A 22,079-nucleotide genomic window follows, 5' to 3' on the forward strand; every position below is an offset into this window, starting at 1 on the left:
ATGGTGCTGGGATTACAGGCGTAAGCCACCGCACCGGGCCTTCCCCAGGCATTTTTAAACTGTTTATTTTCTTTCCCTTTCTCTACCCAATCAGCAAGTTAACTTTTAAAGTTTTTTTTTTCTTTTAGAAGATGTTTCACTAGGCCAGGCACCCGCCCCCCCGCCGCCGCCGCCCCCCCGCCCGCAACAACCAACTATCACTGTTTATATTTTCTGCAAAGTTTTGGTTGTGAAATTAAGCCTCCATCTTGCTTTATATCCTGCGGGCCATGGCCGGTAACCACTTGGCAAAGTTTTGTTTGGCAAGCCTGCCATAGGGGATGAGCCCTCTCTGGTTTGACATCTGCATGTTTTCCTAGAGCGGTCTCTTAAAGGGCCCCACGCAGCGACTAGGTTTTCTTCTACCTGTATGTGTTCTGTGTATGATGTGTGTAAGAAGAGCTCTGATTAATATGGCCTAAAGAAAGACAAGTCCTTTGATCAAGTATTTTGTAAGGGAAGTTAAAAGCCATGGTACCTCAAGGTATGCTAAGTGTTTTGAGGTTACAAGCTGCTTTTTGGGTTTTGAGAACTATTTGATTTGCTGGCTTCACAATTGGTAAGGCCTGGGAACATACGGAATTAACCACACCCTTAACTAAGAAGGCACATCTTGGCTTTAGTTAGCACACAATTAAAGCAATTTACCAAGTTTTACCTTACAGTTAAAAATTGCTAGGCTACTAGAAATGGATTTACATCCAAGGTGTGTAAAAACAGTAAAATGTGTTTTTTAGTAAAGATTATAAGAAGGCATGGGAATGTAAACTTTTGCCTAGGGTTAAAGGATTGTTTTGCGTTAAATTAGGAAAGCTGAAGGTTCAAAGAAGTGGTGGAAGAATTGTGGAAATTAATCTTTTAGAAGAGGTTCTCTGTGTGAACATAGTGACTGAATTCAAAAACAAGGTATTATATGGTTTTCTGTAATTTGAGCATTGAAATAAAAGCGTAACAAGATTTTCCTAAGGCATTAATCTGCTATTTGGCAATATTTGTAAAGGTTTATAAAGGTTTTTGCTTCTTTAAAATTTCTGCGTCATCATTTGGGCAAAATGAGTAACTTATGGTAATCTTGAATTCTATTTTGTAATATCAAGTGTTTGAAACCTTGAACATTTAACAGCCTTCCCAAAATCAAACTTCAGTTTCAAAATTGTCTTCCCTGGTACCTGTCTTTTCGAATACTTCAGAGTGCCCCTGAAGTGCCCAGAAAAGAGAGGTAAATAGGATTATTTGACATGTTTAGCTACAAGGGATTGCCAAAATGATGCTCAATTTTTCTTAGGTTATCTCTTGGTGAATAATGCTAATATATGTTTCAAAATTGTATGGGATTTCTAAAATTTGCATGTCAATCATGATAGCATATACTTAATTATGATTAATTAAGGTTTTTATGTTAAGTTATTATAAACCTCAGAGATAACCAAACTTCTTTGTCAATTGTGTTTCTAACTGGAATGACCCTGGACATTTTGTTATTCACAAACGATTGTTGTCTTTTAATTCTTTTCAAAAGATGGTTTATAATAAGCTATAGTAACAGGTGCTCTCAAATACAAGCTTCTGATAATTTTGGAAATTGTAACATTGGAATAAAGGAAAATGTACAGGACTCATGAAGAGCCGAAATGTTCATGAATATCAAGCAGAACAACAGTTAACTAAATGGACTGAACTCAGAAAGCTAAAGCAAACTTTTTGACGTTTGGTTAGAATATTGCTGACCCATGTTTTATTTTTCATAGTCAGGGAACTTATTTTGAACTATTTATGGCCTTTAATAATTAAGCAAGGTGTGCCCTTATGATCAAGATTGGGAGTGTGTTTGTTTATCTCTGCCTGAGTCCTCTAGAATTTGGAAACTATCTGTGAATACTCTTAACTTATGGCAATATATTTGTTTGCATCAGTGCAATAAGAATCCATTTCCTTTTGCAACAGAATGCAATTGGAAGAATTGGTTATTTTACTAAAGCTTTGATGGGAAGGGTATGCTTCCCTTTAAGGAGTCAGTATTAGCTTATAGAGCTGATAGAAGCCCCATGGGGAAACTGGCCTGATACCCTTATCTATGCAGTCCCTGTACAGGGTTCCTGACTGTGGTCAGTAAAGAATGTCACTTTCTAACAGGTCTAGGAGCTCCAGGTTTATCTTGGGACCTTAAGAGAGAGGATCATCCAACTCACAGGTGTTTGAGGATACAAAGCCATGGTTGGGCTTGGCTTTAAAAAGTCTTATCTGAGATTCCTTGTGGAAGGGAATTCCATCAAAGCCAATCCAAAAGCCCTATGTAGAAATAATTATTGTGGCTGTACTTTATGCAAATAATCAGGCCAAGTATAAAACTAAAGTCTGTTTAAACAACTCAGTCCTATGATGATTTTTTTTTTAACAAGCATGAGGAATGGAGAGAGACGAATCATGTTTCAAAACTTATATTTGTCATTAATTTCTAAGGTCATTACTTGTTTTTAAGTTTTTGCCTACATTTTTAGACTAAACATGCCTGTTTGTGTGAACCAACCAGCAATCTCTGGTTGCAGCTCAAAAAGAACAAGAGGGATGGGTAATGTAGAAATCCAGATTAATATTCTAGTTCTGAGCAGTTATCCTGCAAATCCTGTCAGGTGATGGAATAAATAGGATCCCCATCAACCAGAGGTTTCCTTTTGGGAAAGTAAAACCAAGGGAGCTAACCAAAGCCAAGCACCATTCACCCAAATCCTAGCAAGTATAACTATAGCTACCAGTTATCTGGGTGTGTCACATGACATCATTTTCTCTCCCTTGTTGGTAGAGGACTCAGTTTCAGTTTCACCTTAGCATTTGGCTTATGATAAGCCGTCCATGCAACCCCTTGAGATACATTTTTGTTCCAGACTCAATTCCAAGCTTTGGGTCAAAGTCCTAGGAAAAAATACTGGATCTGAGGGATCCGGAGGCAAATGACAACAGAGGTTAAAAGGCACAGTACAGGTGAGTGTGGCTGATTCCTGCTGATTAAGCCAACCCCAAGCTTCCTGTTTCATGGATAAAGGCCATGTTAGTATCCACGGCATAAATGAGGTCTAGGGAAACCAAGGCTACTGACAGCAGGGGAGATAGGGCATATGCGGGAAGGAGTGGATGATTGCCACCCTCCTGGCCCCCTTGCTTCATGGGTGCGAGCTGCTTTGACATTCATGGCAGCACCTGCCAAGGTCACTGGAACTTGGGGATGCGAGGATGGAAGAGGGAAAGAGGACGCTTTTCTCTCTCTCCCTCGCTTACCCCTGGATATCTGTTATGAAGAGAAGGGAACCGGGGATGCCTGCTCCCCTCTTTCTAGATGTGTAGCCATTCATTTTCAGTCTGTACCCCTTTAGAATGCATCCTGAAACCCTGGGACTTCTTTGAAAAAATGCCTTCTTTTTATTCCTTTCTCCTCCTCGGTCCCCTCTTCACTGATAGGTAATTGTGTCTCCGTAGGTAATTGTGTCTCTGTACTATGAACATGCTCTCTTCAGATGCTTCTTCCAAACTGAAAAGAGTTAATTTCCCAAACCCTAAACTTGTTGGCTTAAGATGGGGTCCAGGGGAAGAGAACCCAGAAGCCCAACGTGCCGGCAAAAGGGTAAAAGTTTTTTTTACCAGTCAGGCTTTTGGCCTCCCTCTCCCTCTGCAAACTGGTAAAAGGCCTCGGTATCTTTGAGCTGCCCTTCCACTTCCCCTTGTTTCATTTTGATACTTGTTTTCTAATAACCTGGTTTGTCTCTTCTTGCCTTCAGGCCATCAAACTCCAAACAGTCATGCGATGGAACCTCTGACAGTGGCCCCTTCTGCTGGGAACCCTTAGATAGGCCTCTAAGGGAACTCTGTCGTTTCCCCAAAACAGTGCCCCCTGTCAGCAGGAAGCAGTTAAAATTGGTGTTCTTCCTTATCCTTAATCTAATGGCAGTTAGATGAACTTCTTTAGAGGGGGAATAAGAGAGTCCCTGGAGAAACTCCAAGCAGCCTGCCCACTGAGGTGGAGCCCCAGGAAGTTCACTACATTTGCAGCAGGGAGGACCCTGGCCCCTGCTCTTCCTGTGTGGAACCTGGGATTCAAATGGCGAGCGGGAGGCGCTCTAGCAGGGGACTCTGGCCTTTCGAGGGATCCCTGTTTCCCCTTTTTTCCCCCTTTTCACACAATAAAACCCTGCTTTACTCACCCTTTACACGGTCTGTGAGCCTGAATTTTTGTGGCTGTGGGACGGACAAGAACCCCATTTTTAGCTAAACTAAGGAAAAGTCCTACAACACCTGGGTGCTAACTTCAGAGGCCATCAATTGGTTAACCAGAGTAATCCTAAAGATCTGGAACTTGTGTTCATAAAACCTGCCCCTGATCACCAGCCTCGTTACACCAGCATGAAGGGAAATTGTTCTTCCCTTCTTCCCATATAATTTTTAAAGCATCTTGGCTGAGATTTCTTCCTGCATGACTTCACTTGATGTAAAAATTAACTTAATTTTCACCTTTTAAAGAAAATGAAAAGATCAGGGATATTTAGGCCATGACTTTGCCTCTGAAAATTGCATTTCTTCCTAAGTATGACTGTGGTAGAGATACAACCTAAGAAACACCCTTCTTGGAATGAGAAGTGAAATACTGAAATACATTCATTCATTGGTTTCTTGTCATCAAGGATATAATCTAAAATTCTACTTTCTCTGCTATTCAAGATCCTCAAACTATATAATGTTATTCTCCACTTTTCTTTCCTTTGCCCTTTTATTCTTGTGTGCCTGCGTTTAAAATGGTGATAGATTGAATATGCTAAGATATTTCTTGCCTCTTTCTCTCTGAACATAACTTTATCCTCCTCTTCAATATATCAAACTCTTATGCTCCAATACCTATCTTAGATGCTTATTTGGTTATGGATCCTTCCTGAATTTTCTTTCCATCTTCTACTAATTTCTCCAAAATTCCCAGTAGAAGTTAGGTCAGATATAGTTATTCCCATTTTGTGAACCATGGCATTTTGTTCAGGAAAAGTCACAACGGCCAACATTAGTCTTTACACTCAATTAGTATTTATTGCTCAGATTGACTTGCTAGCTGGAGAGCCAGAACTAGCCTTTCAGTAGTCAGAATTACAGCCTGAAAACAGGCTTACCATAGACAGCTGACTTCATATACTCACGGCTGAATATTCAGCCCAGTGATAGGTTTTTGAAGGATTTTTTGGTTGTTTTTTGATCTCCCCATAAAATCACTACATTTCCAAATGGGGGTTTTAACCAGACATCTGAGTCTGTTTTCTGTTCTTGACATTGCGCTTGTGTCATAATGCTTGCTTCTTGGTTGTTATTTTTTACTTTGTTTTTGTTTTCTATTTATTTTGCTTTCTCTGGTATTTTGGTTTAAAAACAAATGACTATTGCTCTTATGTGTTTATGGAGTAAAACAAACAACAAAAACTACCTTGAAGAAGGCTGCCCATATTTACAATTATCTTTAGGCCCACATTCCAACTAGAAATGAAAATCAAACAAATGTGTGGTAGTACTTGTCGATGGTAGGAGTGAGGATGTGCTTGCAAAAGATAGACTCAATTGCTTGTTGAGCTGCTGGGCAGCGGCAGGGCCTGTAGAGTTGAGGAAGCTTGGTTGCTGAAAACTGATGCAGGGAGCAAATAGACATTTTTGTGTGAGTTGCCTGGGTGCTGGGAGGCATCCGAATGAGTATGAGGTGATGTTCAACCCCATTGTGTTTATATGAATACACATTACCATTTCCCGCAAGGAAGCTGATAACAGCACCATGATGCTTTGCTATAAAATCAGTTGAACATTTTCCTGCACATTTTACTGTCTTTAAAATGGCTCAGGAACAGACAGGAAATGTCATTGCCCCTCTGTAACATTCTCTTTCCCCAAATGAGAACCCATTGGAACACACTGTAGGGGTGTTTCACTGCAAAAAGCTTGGCATAGACAACTGGAGCAAATGAGGGATTTTTCTTTAAAACCAGCAGGTTTGTGGGTTGTGTGTGGTGAGTGTGGGGTGTCATTCATTTTTTTTTCTCCTTGTATCTCTATGTTAAAGCTTACAGAAGCAGATAAAGAGCAAGGGGATTTAATTATGCATAAATAGAAGACAATGACGAGTACTTAGGAGTATAATTAGTTATGAATGTAGATATATGCGTCCTTGTAGATACATTTTATTTGCATAAGAATATAAATGTTCGGAAACACATGTGTGCAGGACATGTGTAAGACCTTTGGCAACAGAGGCACATTTAGAGTTTAGCATGGTATTTTGTAGATACCTTGAGTTAGCACTGAATTTGCTTTAAAAAAAAGAGTGAAAACATGTTCCACTTAATTACAACAACAATAATATTGAACTTCTTCTTATATTTAAATGACTAACAATGTTTAAATATATCCCTAAAATATTTTTAAAAGTAAAAAACAAAAAAGAAAGAAGAAAGTTCAAGTCTCAGAGCTATGACTAGAGTTCTATTCGTAATTTAATTTCCTCTGGTTCTAAGCAGTCCAGGGCTTGAATCTAGGGATATATTGATGCAAATGGAAAGTAAGATCATGTGACTGGATGGTTAAGGTTCTGGATAACAAATATATTCTTCTCTTATATATATTTTATTAAAGAAATATCAGTACACATTGTGCTTTCTTAAGAGGATGAATTCCTGTAGCCTGGACATTTCTGCATTTTTCATAACCATCCTTAATAACCTGTCCTAGTATTTAATAATAACCCCTTTCCTGTCAACAGTTATTGCTCAACCTAGATCACTTACATCTCTCCTGTTTTCCTGCCTATTCATTTCCTCCTGATCTGTCTTTGGTAAAATTTGAAGATAGTTAGGCTTTCCATATTCATGTATAACTGATAATATTTTGTCATTGTTTTTCTCATCTCAGGACAGACTCCATGAAAAAGAGATCCAGCCAGTATTTTTCCAGGGCTGAAGAAGTTCTTTCACCATAGAAATAGACAAGCAAGGCTCAGTGACATTGGTCATTAAAGGACATTTAGGTGACAGACTTTCAGATTGCTTAAGTAGTGAAAATGGTTCCTTAGTGACAAGAAAAGTTATTAGGGACATCAAAGAAGATATCAGTGAATCAGAACTAAAAATGAGTTGGATGATATAGGAAGGAATACAGGGAAGAATTAGATCAGGAACGTCTTACTTGTATAGACAGGTCATAATGAGAAAAGTTGATGGAGAACTGGGGTTGGCAACCAAGGAAACAAAGGTTAAAAGGCTACATTTGGAGCTGGAGGAGCTTCAGTCATCTTCAAGCTGACTGAAGTTTGCTTGAAGATGGAAGCAAACAACAATTTCAAACTTTGGTACTCCCTATTTTTTTGTTTTCAACTAACTACAAAGAACAATTATCTTCTCACATATTTTGAGATACGGCCCATCTCCCTTCTTCCACGTAACTCCAATAAGACTCATGAACCACTTCCTCACCTATCTGCCTCTGTAACAGTGCAGGCCCTCTTTCTCTTCCTTGAACTGGTTTTCATTAATGACCACTCTCCATATTAAAGAACTTGAGTAAAATCATCTCCTTGATTGTCTGGTGCATTTTGTCTTTCACAAAACAAGACACATTTTTTTGAAAAGTTATCAGGTTATCAGTTAAACGTACATAGATTTATTGCTCAGTGTTACTCCCATCCAGGAAATAATACTTATGCCTGAGTCCTAAAAGGGGAAGGAGAAAGGAGGAAGAGTAATTCAGGATTATTAAAATCTTCATCTTTTCTGAAAGAAGTGTCTTCTGAGTCTAAAGAGACAGAGCAGTGTCCCAAAGCCAGGTGGATTGCTTAGTTTGGATCCTGATTCACTCCCAATTTCTACAGCATAGATGGATGTGAGTAATATGGGATGAGAGATGGTTCTCAACAAGGATGATTGTACGTTCCAATTTGAATGCCCTTTCTCCTATAATAAGGGTATAAACTACTATGCCAGATAAAGCTACAGAGTTAATGGCCAGACTTTAGATTACAAAGCCCCAAAGAGTCCGAGGGTGGAGGTGAGAGAATTGATCAGCTGTAGGATGAAGAGCTTCAGGCAATAGAAAACTACAAATCCACCACCGTCACCCATCTATTTTGTTAAACTTGAGAGGCTTTTGAGAGAGAAGCAGCATCTAGAAGGGGCAAATTTGCTTAGCATGTAAATAGATTGTAATTCAAAATGCTTAGATTTTACTCCTGAAGAATCTTATTTACTATAGCTGTGCAGGACCCTCCTGCCTTAGGCCAGAACTAGCACCCCTACACAGTCCAATTCTAAAGTGTCCCAACCTGCCTTAACTTGGTCACCCAGTCAGCCCTGAGTGCTGTCAGAATTTCCTGGGTGTCTTTGTGTTTTCCTTTTACAGGTCCTTCAGAGTGACCTTGAGGAGAGACCACCAGTCTAGAAAGTGAATTTGATAGGAACTGGAAGCTCATTCATTTTCTGGAGATGGGGGTAAACTTAGTTACCTTCACACCACACTCAACCACTACTCCAACTTCAATCCCGAAGTAGGCTTCTTCCTCCAGTAAGGTCTCATTGTATTGCCTTGAAGTACACCTACATTTCACTGACTTCCAGCAGTAGAGAGTCTGTTATACTCAACCAATTCATGTCATCATGTGTTTTATATTACTAATTTTCTGTATTGGATTAATTTTAGAATAGGCAAATATGTGCACACAAGACCACGAAACAAAATGATAAATATGCAAAAATATATACAGTTAAAGTTTCTATTGCTTCCCTGCCCCTAATCCTTGTTCTGCTTCCCTTAGGCAAACTCAGTTTACAGTGTGTTTTAGGCATATACATGGGGTGTGTGTGTGTGTGTGTGTGTGTGTAAAAGAGAGAGAGATGTGCATGTGTGTATGTATGTGTGTGTGTAATTATTACAAGAGATTTACATTTCTCTTTTAATGAATAATTACATTTTCTAATGTCTGTGGCACCTTCTCAAATAGACAGTGGCTAGTGAAGTAATTTTCAGATGTATGTGTGTGTATGTGTGTGTGTGCATACACATATATCTCATGAATACATATCTCATGAAAGTAACTATAACGTATATATATATATATATACACACACACACACATATACACACATATATATCTCCTGAAAGGTATTTCACTAGCTCGTATTTATATGTGACATCTCTGATACATTTTATAAGGAAACACTATGTATTATACTGTACTCTTTGTTCTGTACTTTGCTTTTTGATTTGTTAACCAATATGTATTGAAGATCTTTTTAAATCCATATATAAAAAGCTACCCCATTATTTTGAATAGCTACAAAAATTCATCAGATGAATATGCTGTAATATAGTTCAGCAGTCCCCAACTGGTGGGCATATGGGTTGTTTCAGATATTTTCAAATATAAAATATCTATACATGGACTTATTTTGCTTATGAATCATTCTTGCCTGTGTGCCTATATATCTGTAGGATACATACCTTGAGAAGTAATTTCAAAGCCAAAGAGTAAATGTCTTTGTATATATGACATGTAATGCTAAATTGCCTTCTCTAAGTGTTATACAATTTTACAATGCCCCGGGATTTTTTCCCTCATATTTAAATGACACACTGTGGAATTAGCTTTGTGGTCTGAGTATACAAATAGTTAAAATAGGCCGGGCGCGGTGGCTCAAGCCTGTAATCCCAGCACTTTGGGAGGCTGAGGCGGGCGGATCACAAGGTCAGGAGATCTAGACCATCCTGGCTAACACGGTGAAACCCCGTCTCTACTAAAAATACAAAAAATTAGCCGGGCATGTTGGCGGGCGCCTGTAGTCCCAGCTACTCGGGAGGCTGAGGCAGGAGAATGTTGTGAACCCGGGAGGCGGAGCTTGCAGTGAGCCGAGATCGCACCACTGCACTCCAGCCTGGGCGACAGAGCGAGACTCCGTCTCAAAAAAACAACAACAAAAAAACAAATAGTTAAAATATTTTTTGTCATATGAAACTTGCGTTTATCTTGTAATGAGTAATTACTTTTTCTAATGGTTATGACACCATCCCAAATAGACAGTGGTCATCTTGAATTTCAGAATCTTCCTTTGTATTACCCTCTCCCCATCCACGGCATCTAGCCCATGGCTCTGTATGTGAAAGGTATTCAGAATAGAGTTTTTAATAAATTGATTCTACACCAAGCTTTGATTAGTTATCACTAGCATATGAACTCTTTGTGCCTGATTTTCCTTTCTTTCTCAGTTCCCAAATTGTCCTCATTAGATAAAAAACAGAAAATGATTCTCACCTACCCCTCTGTGCTATTGATATTTAATAAGGAATGTTTAAGTGGAAGATAAATATAAACTCAGTTTTATGTGTCAATAGAATAGAAGAGGATGTATGAAAATGAACTTCTTGACAAGATATAGGGCTTACAGCTTCTTTGGATGGGAATTCTTCACTTTGAAGCGTGTTTTCCCTCAAGGGAGAAAAACAATATTTAATTCAATTTTTTTTTTTTTTTTGAGATGGAGTCTCGCTCTGTCACCCAGGCTGGAGTGCAGTGGCGCGATCTCGGCTCACTGCAAGCTCTGCCTCCCGGGTTCACGCCATTCTCCTGCCTCAGCCTCTCTGAGTAGCTGGGACTACAGGCACCCGCCACCACGCCCGGCTAATTTTTTGTATTTTTAGTAGAGACGGGGTTTCACCGTGGTCTCGATCTCCTGACCTCGTGATCCGCCCGCCTCAGCCTCCCAAAGTGCTGGGATTACAATCGTGAGCCACCGCACCTGGCCTTAATTCAATTTTTTAAAAAAATTAAATAAAATGGTCTTATGGTTCTTAAGGGGAGACATACTTCAGATTCTGAAAGGATGATGAGTTACTCTAAAACAAGTAGGTTTTGAATAAATTGGAATGGCTTCTGATGAGATATGGGGGAGGGAGTGAGTTGATGTACTAGTCTAATAGGCAATATTGCAAAAAATCCATTCTAAAGATCAGGGTGTGTTCACGGCAGGTAGTTGAGTAAAATATTCACTGAGGAGAGTATTACCTCAGTAAATGCTGCTGGTGTTGGTTTATTTTTTATCAACCCTCAATAACCCCAGGAGATCAGAAAACAGGTAGGGAAGAATAATTATTTATTGTTAATCCTAAATCTACTAAAATGCCTTTTTTTCTTATTTCGTAATGACCATTGGTTTTTAATTTGACCAAATTAATGAGATCTAGTTCTCCTTAAGTCTAGGTATTTTTTTACTCCCAACTATGTGTTGCAACTTTGCATAATATTTATAAAGAATTTATAGAATGTTTAGTAAGTGACTACAAGCAAAGACAGTTTCTAGATTTAAACACAACAAAGGGACATTGCATACTCATATAAAACAAGTATGACCTCTATAAGGCAATAAATGAAGTACTCATGTTTCTCAACCAGCTCCAAGTCCTCACTTCCTTGTTTCCATTCTTAATTTCCCCAATTACCCAGACAGGATTCATTAGAGTCACACAGTTGTGAGTTCATATCCCATCCCCTATGCTTACTATGTAGCCTCCAGCAAATTAATCCACTTCTCTGAGCCTTGCCTTTCCTCCGGAGTGATTTAAAAATAAATAAGATATTCCTCCCAGGTCTGTAAAATATATGTACAAATATATTTTACATACATTATTTAAGCATAACATATGTAAAGCATTAAGCACATAGTAGGTATGCTGGAGGTTTAAGACTTCAAAATTATCACTTGAAAAGCCTGCTACTTCACTGTCCTCAGTTAATCATTTAGGTTTCCATTGTCTCTGTGATTTCCATGATCTTTCTTTTCCTTGGAATCCCTGCTGTCAGCACTCTAGTTATGCTCATGCACGTGGCCTATGATTTCTCCTCCTTGCTCACTCTGTTTGATATAGCAAGATTTATCTTCCTCAGGTTCTGCTTTCAGAATGGCACTACCCTGGCTCTCATTTCCTGCTGAAAAAAATGAAGCCCCTAAGCATCTAATAGTTATCAAATTCAGGACCTGACAGATAGGTCTATTTTATTCTTGTCTCTTCCCCTTCATGTAGCCTTTCCTCAGTCACGCTCAACTTCTCACCACATTATTGTTCTGTATGCCTCCTCTATTGGATCTTCTTTTATAATAAACTCTTTTTATTGCCCATGCACCAGAATCCTATCAGCCTTCAAATCTACCTCAGATGAAACTTCTAACCATCCCACCTCACTCACATTTCAATTTCTATAACTTTTTTTACACCCTTCTCAGTTAGAATGCGTAACACATACTTCCTTAGAATTATAGCTAATTGTTGTCATTCTTTATTTCTGCATAATGTTAGATTTTTCTGAAAGAAGAGAATGAATATTTGGGGGATGTGGGGGTCTAGATTTTGTTTGCCTTGAGATGCAATGTGGCACAGTGGCTGAGAGGAAATACTAGATCAGACTGCCTGAATTTCTATTCTCAATTTGCATTTTATTATTTGTGTTTAAAAAGTTTGTTATCTTCAGCTCAGTTTCCTTAACCTAATTAATTAATTCAACAAATAAATGAATAAACAATGTATTCAAAAATGTATTCAAGCAGCTACTATGTGCTTGAGTACAATGATGAACAGACTTCATAAGCCTGCGACTTAGGTGTTGACACAGGTCCCCCAAGTTTAGAAGGCCATGCACTTGGCTTAATGTTCTGCTGTCATTGTCTTGACATTTTTAGTATTTTTTCAACAAAGGACCCCATAATTTCATTTTTTGCTAGACTCTAGAAATTATGTAGTAAATAAGATAAATATGACCCCTGCTGTTATAGGGAGACTGAATATAAATAAGCAGATGAAAAAGTAAGACAGGGAAATATCAGACAGTGATAAGTGTTATGAATAGCTAGGTGAAAACTTTAAATTTGGTGGTTAGCAAAAGCATCTCAAGGTTACATTTAAAGCTGAGATTTGAATGATGAAACGTACTCTGTAAAATGCTGCAGAAGAACATTCCAAGTAGAGGAAATAAGTGTGAAGATGCTAAGGCAGGGATGAAATTGAAGAGTTTAGGAAACAGTCTTTTTGGGAAAGAAAGAGCAAGGTAGAGAATGATCAAGCCTAAAGATTGGTTGTGGCCAGATCATTAAGGCCAGGATACAAGGGTTTGCATTTTATTCTAAATGTGATAGGAAGCCATTATAGGGTTTATAGTGAGGACATTAAATCTGATTTATTTTTTAAAAGATCACTGTTTTCAATTATAGTGAGACAGAAATAGAAGCAGGCATGCCAGTAAGAAGACTACTGCACATGTCTAGACAAGCAATGGTGGTAGATTGAACCAGGACAATACACAAGCAGCTGGAGGGAAGTGCAAGTGTTTAGGATATATTTAGGAGACAGAGTTGATAGGACTGCTGACAGATTGGATGTGGAGGATGAGAGAAAGAGCGATCCAGGATAATAACTGTATTTTTGGTGATCATGTCATTTATTAAAATAAAGAAAATGGACAAAATTAATTTATAGAAAGATACTATGTGTTCTCTCTTAGGCATCAATGTGGGTAAGTAAAAGAGGGAAAATGAGTATCATCACTATCAAAAAACAGGGATAACAGCACCTACCTCTTGTGATTAATATGCCTATTAAATCAGATCACGCATGTAAAGAACTCAGCTGCATGCTTGCCACCTAGAAATGCTCAATATATGTTATTATTTGCTATTTCTAAAATGCATAGCCAAGTGGATTTGTATATTACAAATCAGAGAACTTCATAGGAGTTAAAGTAGCTCTAGAAGTTCAAAAGGAAAGTTGGAGGAAAGAATAGAAAGATTTTTAAATAAGAGACAGCAGGTGGAAATTGTCCCTCTCTTTAATACATACTTTTTACTCATTAATGCCTTCATACGTCTATGGTCTCTTGTTAGGAGTGTTTCCCATAATCCAGGAGCTGAAGATACAGCTGACACAATAGTGAAAAATAAGCTAGGCACAGTGGTGCACACTTGTATCCCAGCTACTCGGGAAGCTGAGATGGAGGGATTCCTTGAGGCCAGGCGTTCAAGGCTGCAGTACACTATGATTATGCATGAGAATAGCCACTGCACTCTAGCCTGGGTAACATGGTGAGACCTCATCTCTTAAAAAAAGATGACAAATAATAGAAAAGTATGCAGCAAAGAGAAAGTGCACATTCTATGATATGAGAAGGCAAGCTAAGTACCAGCACTCCTGCAACTAGTCTATAATTGGACCTGATTGAGATTCCCATTGCTATTCCCATCAGTGAGAAATAAAGCCCATTAGTGAGATCTGGCTTTATTTTGGAAGTCACAATATTCTTATTGTAAACATGAAGATTGAATTTAATAGGTAACATCTCTGTTTAAAATGTCCTTCTGGTGCTTTCTACATGTGTAAAGCTGTTCTAACCTATAGCAGGTCTCTAGAAAAACTGTTTAGCATATTAATATCATTGGTTGGACAGTGTGGCAGGAAACAGTTACTTGGGACTGGACTTGCTGTTAAGCCAACAGACACTTGAGTGACTTTTGGTGTATCTTATTTTCACTTATTTCTTCATCTTAGGATGTGGAAAGGGCACCTTGAAGAATTCTAAATCTTATAAATCATATATCATAGCACATGCAAGCATTTGTTGTCTAGCATAGAGATTACTGACAGTTACATTAAAAGATTTAAAATTTTTATCTTTAAATATCATCTAAGTATTGAGGTGATGAGCCTGTTCTCAAGTGATAGCCTTGTTTTCTAGATAGTATATTAGCATAGTTTGGAGTATAAAGTAGTGCAAGGGAACCCTTCTTGGACATCAGAGATGTGGCTGTAGCATTGTCTCCGATTTGTTCCTAAGGCTCTGAATCATTTAGGATCTGTAGAATGGATGTAAAACTGTGTGCTTTTCTATCACTCCTGTACCAGATGATAATTAAAAAAAAAAAAACTCAAAAGAAAAGAAAAAAAATGATAGTGCAATTTGTAAAGACAGAGTTGCCCAAAGTGGAAAAGGTTATTATAAATTGCATTTCTGCTGTCCAGAGACCTTTCCAGGGTCTCCCCAAATTCATTTTCTGCTGACTGTAGTTCTTCTCAAATATTTTCTGTGCAACACACTCACCAGGGTCCTTTGCATTGTCTCCATTCTATTGCTCTGCATAGGAAACTAAAAATACATATCTCACAGATTTGTGTTACGCTAAATGATCATTTAAATGCTCAGATCGGAACCCCTGGAATTTTCCATCTGCCTTTCATCTGCTGGGCTGGTTCTGAAAGGGCACTGCTGAGAGCCTCCCTGCGGGTTGGCTTTGCCGGTGGGTGTGATTGAAAATCTGTAGCTAACACTCGCAGAAACAGGGTAAGGGGATAGTTAAAAAGGACAAAAATGAGATCAAAAAGATATAAACACACATCACAGTTTGATTTCAATATCATTTTTTAAATAATACATTTGCACATTTTCAAGATCAGTCTCTCTGGGGTTTCTTGCAGGGGACAGAATATTCTTGCAAGTTGCAGGAAAGCTGATCTAGTTTTAAAGACAAGGGTAGAGGTGGCAAATTGCCAATTAGATTGGGGGCAGGGATGGGGTAGGAGAGTGGAGATGGATGGTCTTAATGTCCAGAAATTCATACTGATGACAGAGAGACAGTGAAGACACACTTGAGGCCTGGGAAAAAGAAAGCATGCTAAATGTAGGAGGTGAAGCAAATCACACATATGCATTTTGTTTTCGCTTATAGAAAGAACACCCCCTCCTAAACATGGAGATCGTTATATAGAATGTCCAAAGCAAATTAAGGAAAATAATTATTGTAGCTGATGAAGCAGAAACCCTATTAGAGCTAAATGCTACTTCACAGTACTCAGTGGTGGTTCTGAAGTAAGTGCATTTTTCAGCATCTTTAGTGAATATATTAAATTAAGTTTTTAACCACTTTTCTCCTCCCCTTTATTTTCCTTTCTACCCTCCTCCCCTTGGTATAGTTTCTCAGGCAGGTGGGACAGGGTTGGAGTTTGTAGAATGTTCTACAAGAAAGGAACAGCTGGAAAAGAAATCTATTCCCCACCTCCTTTTCCCCTAAGATGAAAAATAAATAAAAACTGAGAGGGGCAATTAATGGTGAAGGGCTGGGGCTTAAAGTGACAAGGAGTGACCTGTCACCACAGAAAATTGGGCAGAGAAGAGGCTATTGAGAAGCAGAGGGAATTCTTAAGCTTGTCTGACTTGTTTTATGTTTTTACTCAAGGGGGCTCTTGCAACCTGAAAAAGATTTCCTTTATCCCCTAGTTCCCATTCGTTCTGAAAAAAACAGGTTTGGGATGCAGCATAATTGCTGTTGTTTTGGGATGTACATGTTTCTCTGCTTTCTTAGCATATGTAGCCCTGGTTTTTTTGGTTGATATTATTTTTTAGTGTATTTTTCTGTATTATACTTGCTGTTTTTTAATCCATAAGTTGTATAGTTCTCTAATTAGATGACAAGTTTGTTGGTATAGGGTATTGAGTCTTACACGGCTTGTATATCCCATGATGCTCCAGCAATATTTGCCATTATTAATCATATGACGGATGTGTATTAGAAAAGAGAGAAACAAATTATTTTTTGTTAACCACAAATGTTGATTTTTTTTTTCCTTAAGGAAGTTTCTAGTGTAAAGGAAGCCCTATGGATGTTCTGTGATCACCCACTCTCACATCCATAATGAGTCAAGGTCAGTAGTCTCCCGAACCGTTTTGGCCTTACTTTGTCCAGCCCTCTCTTAACCCAGATGCATAATTTCTGCTCCCACTTCATCCAGGAAAAGACAAGGCTTCCATGCAGGTCCTTCCTATCCCAGATGGACGTTCATACTCACCAGCACATGTTGTCAATTCCATGTGTTCATATACTGAACCGTTGGTAGGTATGTGGAGAGGAACTCTGTAGTAAGACTTCAGTTTCTCACTTCAGAGTCATTATCAAAGCTTTACACATAGCAGCTACTCAATGTCTTTTTTTGCTGGGGAGAGGGTCTCACTCTATTGTCCAGGCAGGAGGACAGTGGCATGATCACCACTCACTGCAGTCTCAACTTCTTGAGCTCCAGCAAACCTCCCACCTCAGCCTCCCATCTACTAGGGGTCACAAGTGTTCACTAGCACACCCAGGTAATTAAAAAATTTTTTTTATAGCAACAGAATCTCCCTATATTGCTCAGACTGATCTTGAACTCCCGGGCTCAAGTGATTGTCCCCACTCAGCCTCTCAAAGCTCTGGGATTATAGGCATGAGTCATCACACCCGGGCTCAATAAGTCTTTGATACTAATTTTGATTATCAAAAAAGGGCTTCAGATTAGATAATTCCACAAAAATTGAAATACATGTTTGCTAATAAGCCTCAACTCCTCCCAACCGCCACAAAAAAATTTGTTAAATTGTTTCCATTAGCTGCAGTGAGTGCTTGCTTCCCTTTGGACACTTCAGAGGGGATACAGGATAATTTGTATTCCGTAGAGGGGAATGCCTACTCCCTTTTTGCCACTTTGCTATGAGGTCATGGAAATCTGTAGGTTCAGCTTCAACCATCATTTAGTTCAGATCAGAGTAACCATAGTTCTCCTGAATTTGAATGACTTCTAACATTGAGGCTTACTTGGTACCAATCCTGACCCTTAAGTGTGTTTTACATGTTTTCTTGTATTTATTTCTTACAACAACCGTATGTGGCAGCTACTATTGTTATCCCCATTTTGCAGGTGGAATAATGAAGCACGGAATGTTAAATAACTTGACCAAGATCACAGAGCTGTAAACAGCTGAGCAGAAATTCAGCCAGTCAGTTTGGCTCTGGCACTCAGGTCTTTAATCCACATAGCACATCCTCTTGATGATTTGCTGCAAGGATCAAAACCAGTATTATATAAATTGCTATAGTATATTAGATTTCCAAAGATGGTATGAGGGATATTGAGGGTGCTTTAAAAAAATGAAGGTGCTTGCCAAGCTGGGCCATACTAAGCTCCCACTCCATCTGACTTGACTTGGTCGCTAGCTGAAAATCCGAGATTTTCTCCTCACCATTAGCAGAGAGAGACAGTGGCAACCACACATGCCTCATTCAGCCCATTGCCTTCTGAGGACTGTTGTGGCTATTTGCAGGAGTGACATATTTGTCCCTGTTCTCTGTAAGTGAGCCAAGAGAATTGACTCTGAGAAGGTGTTCCAAGCTCTTTGTGCAATGATGTTTAAAATGCAAGATCCCTGTCTGAGAGAGAAATGACTTGAAGAGCGTTAATGCAAACCCCCGTTCTGCTCTTCAAGCAGCTGTGAGCCTGGCAGACCCCGTAGGCAGAGAAGGGACTTGCATGGGCCATGATGATACATATTCAGCAGCGAAGAAGACTTGATTCTGCACCTTGCCGGTTGCAGCTGCCAGATTGTGAGCGATTGATAGAGAACTTTGTTAATGATGTGGAATTCACTTCTGGCATGCTCTGTCCAAATACATATGCAATATATTATTAGTGCCCTCAACAACAGGCCTGTCCAGATGTGATTTAATTCAAAGCCTGATTACCTTTTTCTCTTTTTACTCTTATAATTGGAATGTTGTTGATCAGATTCTGCTTCTAATAAAAATGGCAAAGCGTGCAGGATTTTTCTGAAACCATGTATTTGGCAGCAAACATCAGAATATCAGAGAGTGGAGGTAATGGAATGACATTACCAGTGGAGGAGATGTTACTGTAGCTTTGGGGAGAGCAACTTAGAGAGTCCTGGAGTCCACATTTTTAAGAAACACGGCAGGGGATGAGGAGGAGGAGAGGATTATCTTTGGATATTATTAGAGAAGATGTATTTATATAGATTCCTTTCCAAAAGATGAATCCAATCATCATCCCATAGACAAATGTGGAGTCTTAATGGCAAATGTTGATTTAATATTTGAGTCTGAGTCTTGCAGTAAAAAGACTGAATTGCATTAGAAGAGCTGGACTAGAACTGGGTAGACACGGAAACTTAATACCACAGCAAATAAATCTGGCAGTGCAATTTAAAGCTGAAAAGAAATAGAAAGATAAATGATGTCATAAAAGATTCACAGGGGCGTTTTTAACTGAACTGCTAAATATTTAAAAACAGAATAGCTAAGGCCATTTTGTATTAGAAACCCAAATGAGTGGCTCTCTCAATTTATTAAATTCAGTCCACTCAGTGTTTATCAAGCCTGTTCTATCTGAAAGGTACTGTACTAGGCACTGGGATGTTACTCAAGGAGATTACTGATTAGTAGGGGACATAAGGCAAGTAATAAGTTTGGAAAAATACTGTGCTGATGAGGCGTCTTAGCCTGTCATTCCTGAAAGCCTATTTTAAGGAAGAAGTCGACACTCTACAGTATAGACTTCTTCTATTGTATAGAAGTGTATTATAATAGTTGCCTCCTACCAAGTTCCTATACCTTTTGTTAAATGACCTAATGGCCCTTGGTAAGCAGGGACAGCCAAAGACATTTATATATCAGCCATCATTAAGAGGTCAATGACTTACCATTGAGTGCCATTCCGTATTGGGTGAGAGCTAAGCCACCCCATCAGATCAGGTTTTTTAGTTGGAACGCTGGGTTTGAGAAAGAGGGTATGGAAGCAGGACAGTGGTAAAAGCACAATGCAAAAGGGAAGGGGTTATTCCTAAGAAACTTACTCCTTATGACAAACCAGAGTTCACATCTGGTGGCCCCAGAATGCTGCCTTATGATCAACCACTCTTATATTCATAGAAAACAGATTTTACCGTGGAAATTCATACTGCATTTGGACCTTGATGAGGAAATATGAGAAGTGCATGAAATGATACTACGCAGAGACATTTTTAGCTGTTAAGGAGACTGCAAAGGGAAAATCACTTGCTTAAGGCCCCCACAGAATTTGTTGACTGAGGAGTAGGTTGATATGCTCAAGGCCACTGTTATTAAAAAGGAGTAAGAACACATGCGAAAGGATCCTAGAATCACAGCAGTTTTTTTTTTTCTGAACATTTACAAACTTCTAAAAACTGGAAGACTTTTAATAAAACTAGATCGAACTTTTAAGAGGTTTGAGCTATTTGTCTAGACTCGATCTGAGTGGAATAAATCATCAATGACTATGTCAAAGCAAACACCCTTTACTTACCAACTTCAGCCACCACCTCTGGTAACTTCATGTGTCACCCTTTTTTATGTTCAGGGTGTATCAACATCAAAAGACTTGGAGTGTAGTTGAAAGAACTGGCCACTTAAGTAGTGGGTATGCTTTGAGGGACAAAAGGGAGACTCCACCTGTCCCCAAAATAGCACAGTTTCATCCTGTGTTAGAGAGATGATCTCCTGCATTAAGGAAAATAGAACATACTTCTATCTTTTTTGTTTCTTATCCATTGGAAATATTTTATCAGATTTAGTCTATCAGCAAACTAGGCCTATAAGTGCATTGGAGGGGGCCATATGCAGGACCTGTGATGTGTATGGGCAGACCAGACTGGTAGGGAAGAAAGGCAGAGATATCAAGTGGGGGACATGTGTTTGCCCTGGGGCTCTGTTGGCCTGGAATTTTGTGGTAGGAGGAAGGCACAAAAAGTAGAAGGATGTTAGACTGGGCACAGTAGTTCACGCCTGTAATCCCAGCACTTTGGGAGGCTGAGGTGGGAGGATCACAAGGTCAGGAGATTGAGACCATCCTGGCCAACATGGTGAAACCCCATCTCTACTAAATAGAAAAAATTAGCTGGGTGTGGTGGTGCACACCTGTAGTCCCAGCTATTTGGGAGGTTGAGGGCAGGAGAATCGCTTGAACCCAGGAGGCAGAGGTTGCAGTGAGCCAAGATCGTGGCATTGCACTCTGGCCTGGTGACAGAGCGAGACTCCGTCTCAAAAAAAAAAAAAAAAAAGAAAGAAAAATGTAGAAGAATGTTGAATACAGGTTTCACTCATTTTTAAATGATGCTCAGAGCTGCCCATGCTATGAGTTTTCACAGATGAATATTTAAAATAAGTTTCTTTCTCATTTCTATACCCCACTCCTTTATCCAGTCTTGTTCAGACTTTGAAAACATGCATCTTCATATTTGCTTCGCAACCTTTAAAAAGCTATTGTCGGAAAGAATCTTAGGGCATTAGTTAATATTTGAATGTGAACTCCTCGTGGCTTACCCTATGTTTCTTTCTGGGCACATTTGTAACTAAAGGGCTGAATTTTTAAGATAAAGGAATATGTTTCTAATCATGCAAAATTGTCAAAATAGGGCCTTTGAAAGTGAGGTTGTATTCCTGGGTGCCTCAATTTACCCCACAATAACAAGTTACTCTCACCATGTTTCAGGCAGGGTCATGCTGGGCTGACATGGTGAACCCTTCTATCTCCTTCTCCCCAGGCTCTGCCTCCCTTACTATGGGAGGCATACAGGCCAGGACTGCAGACCTTGGCCTATACATGAAATTATTCTGTGCTTAAATTCATGTATTCCAGAAGATAAAACTGTGGTTAATTAAAGTGTGTTTTATAATAAAACCTCAATCTGAAACATTTTAATAAAACCTTTAAATGACTAGATTTATGTTTATTTTGGATTTATGTTTATATGAATAAAAGACAAGAGGGAGGAGGAGATGGTAAAGTGTGGTGATTGCTGAACTTAGACATAAGAAGAAAAATAATCGCTAGGCTCTGTCTCAGGATAAAGCCTCATTTGACTACCTTTTACATCTTTTTCTGATCTTACAATGTCTGAATCAGAGTGATGCATAGAGGTCCTGCAAGGTCTTATATTGGGAAAAAAAATGAAAAAGAAAAAAAAATCAAAGATGTTTACAAGACTCTCCATGCTGAAACATGGAAGTAGACTGGCACATCAGAGTAATATTTTCAATATCGAATTTTGAAATTGAAAAATATGATCCTCAATGACCTAGAGAATGTAATTCATCAAATTTCTTATAATCTTATTAAGAAGTGTAGACAGTGACCCTTTGATTTTTCTGGGTTTTATTGACAATAGA

Source organism: Symphalangus syndactylus, chromosome 1 (genome assembly GCF_028878055.3).
Source record: "Symphalangus syndactylus isolate Jambi chromosome 1, NHGRI_mSymSyn1-v2.1_pri, whole genome shotgun sequence".
Classification (NCBI taxonomy): Eukaryota; Metazoa; Chordata; class Mammalia; order Primates; family Hylobatidae; genus Symphalangus; species Symphalangus syndactylus.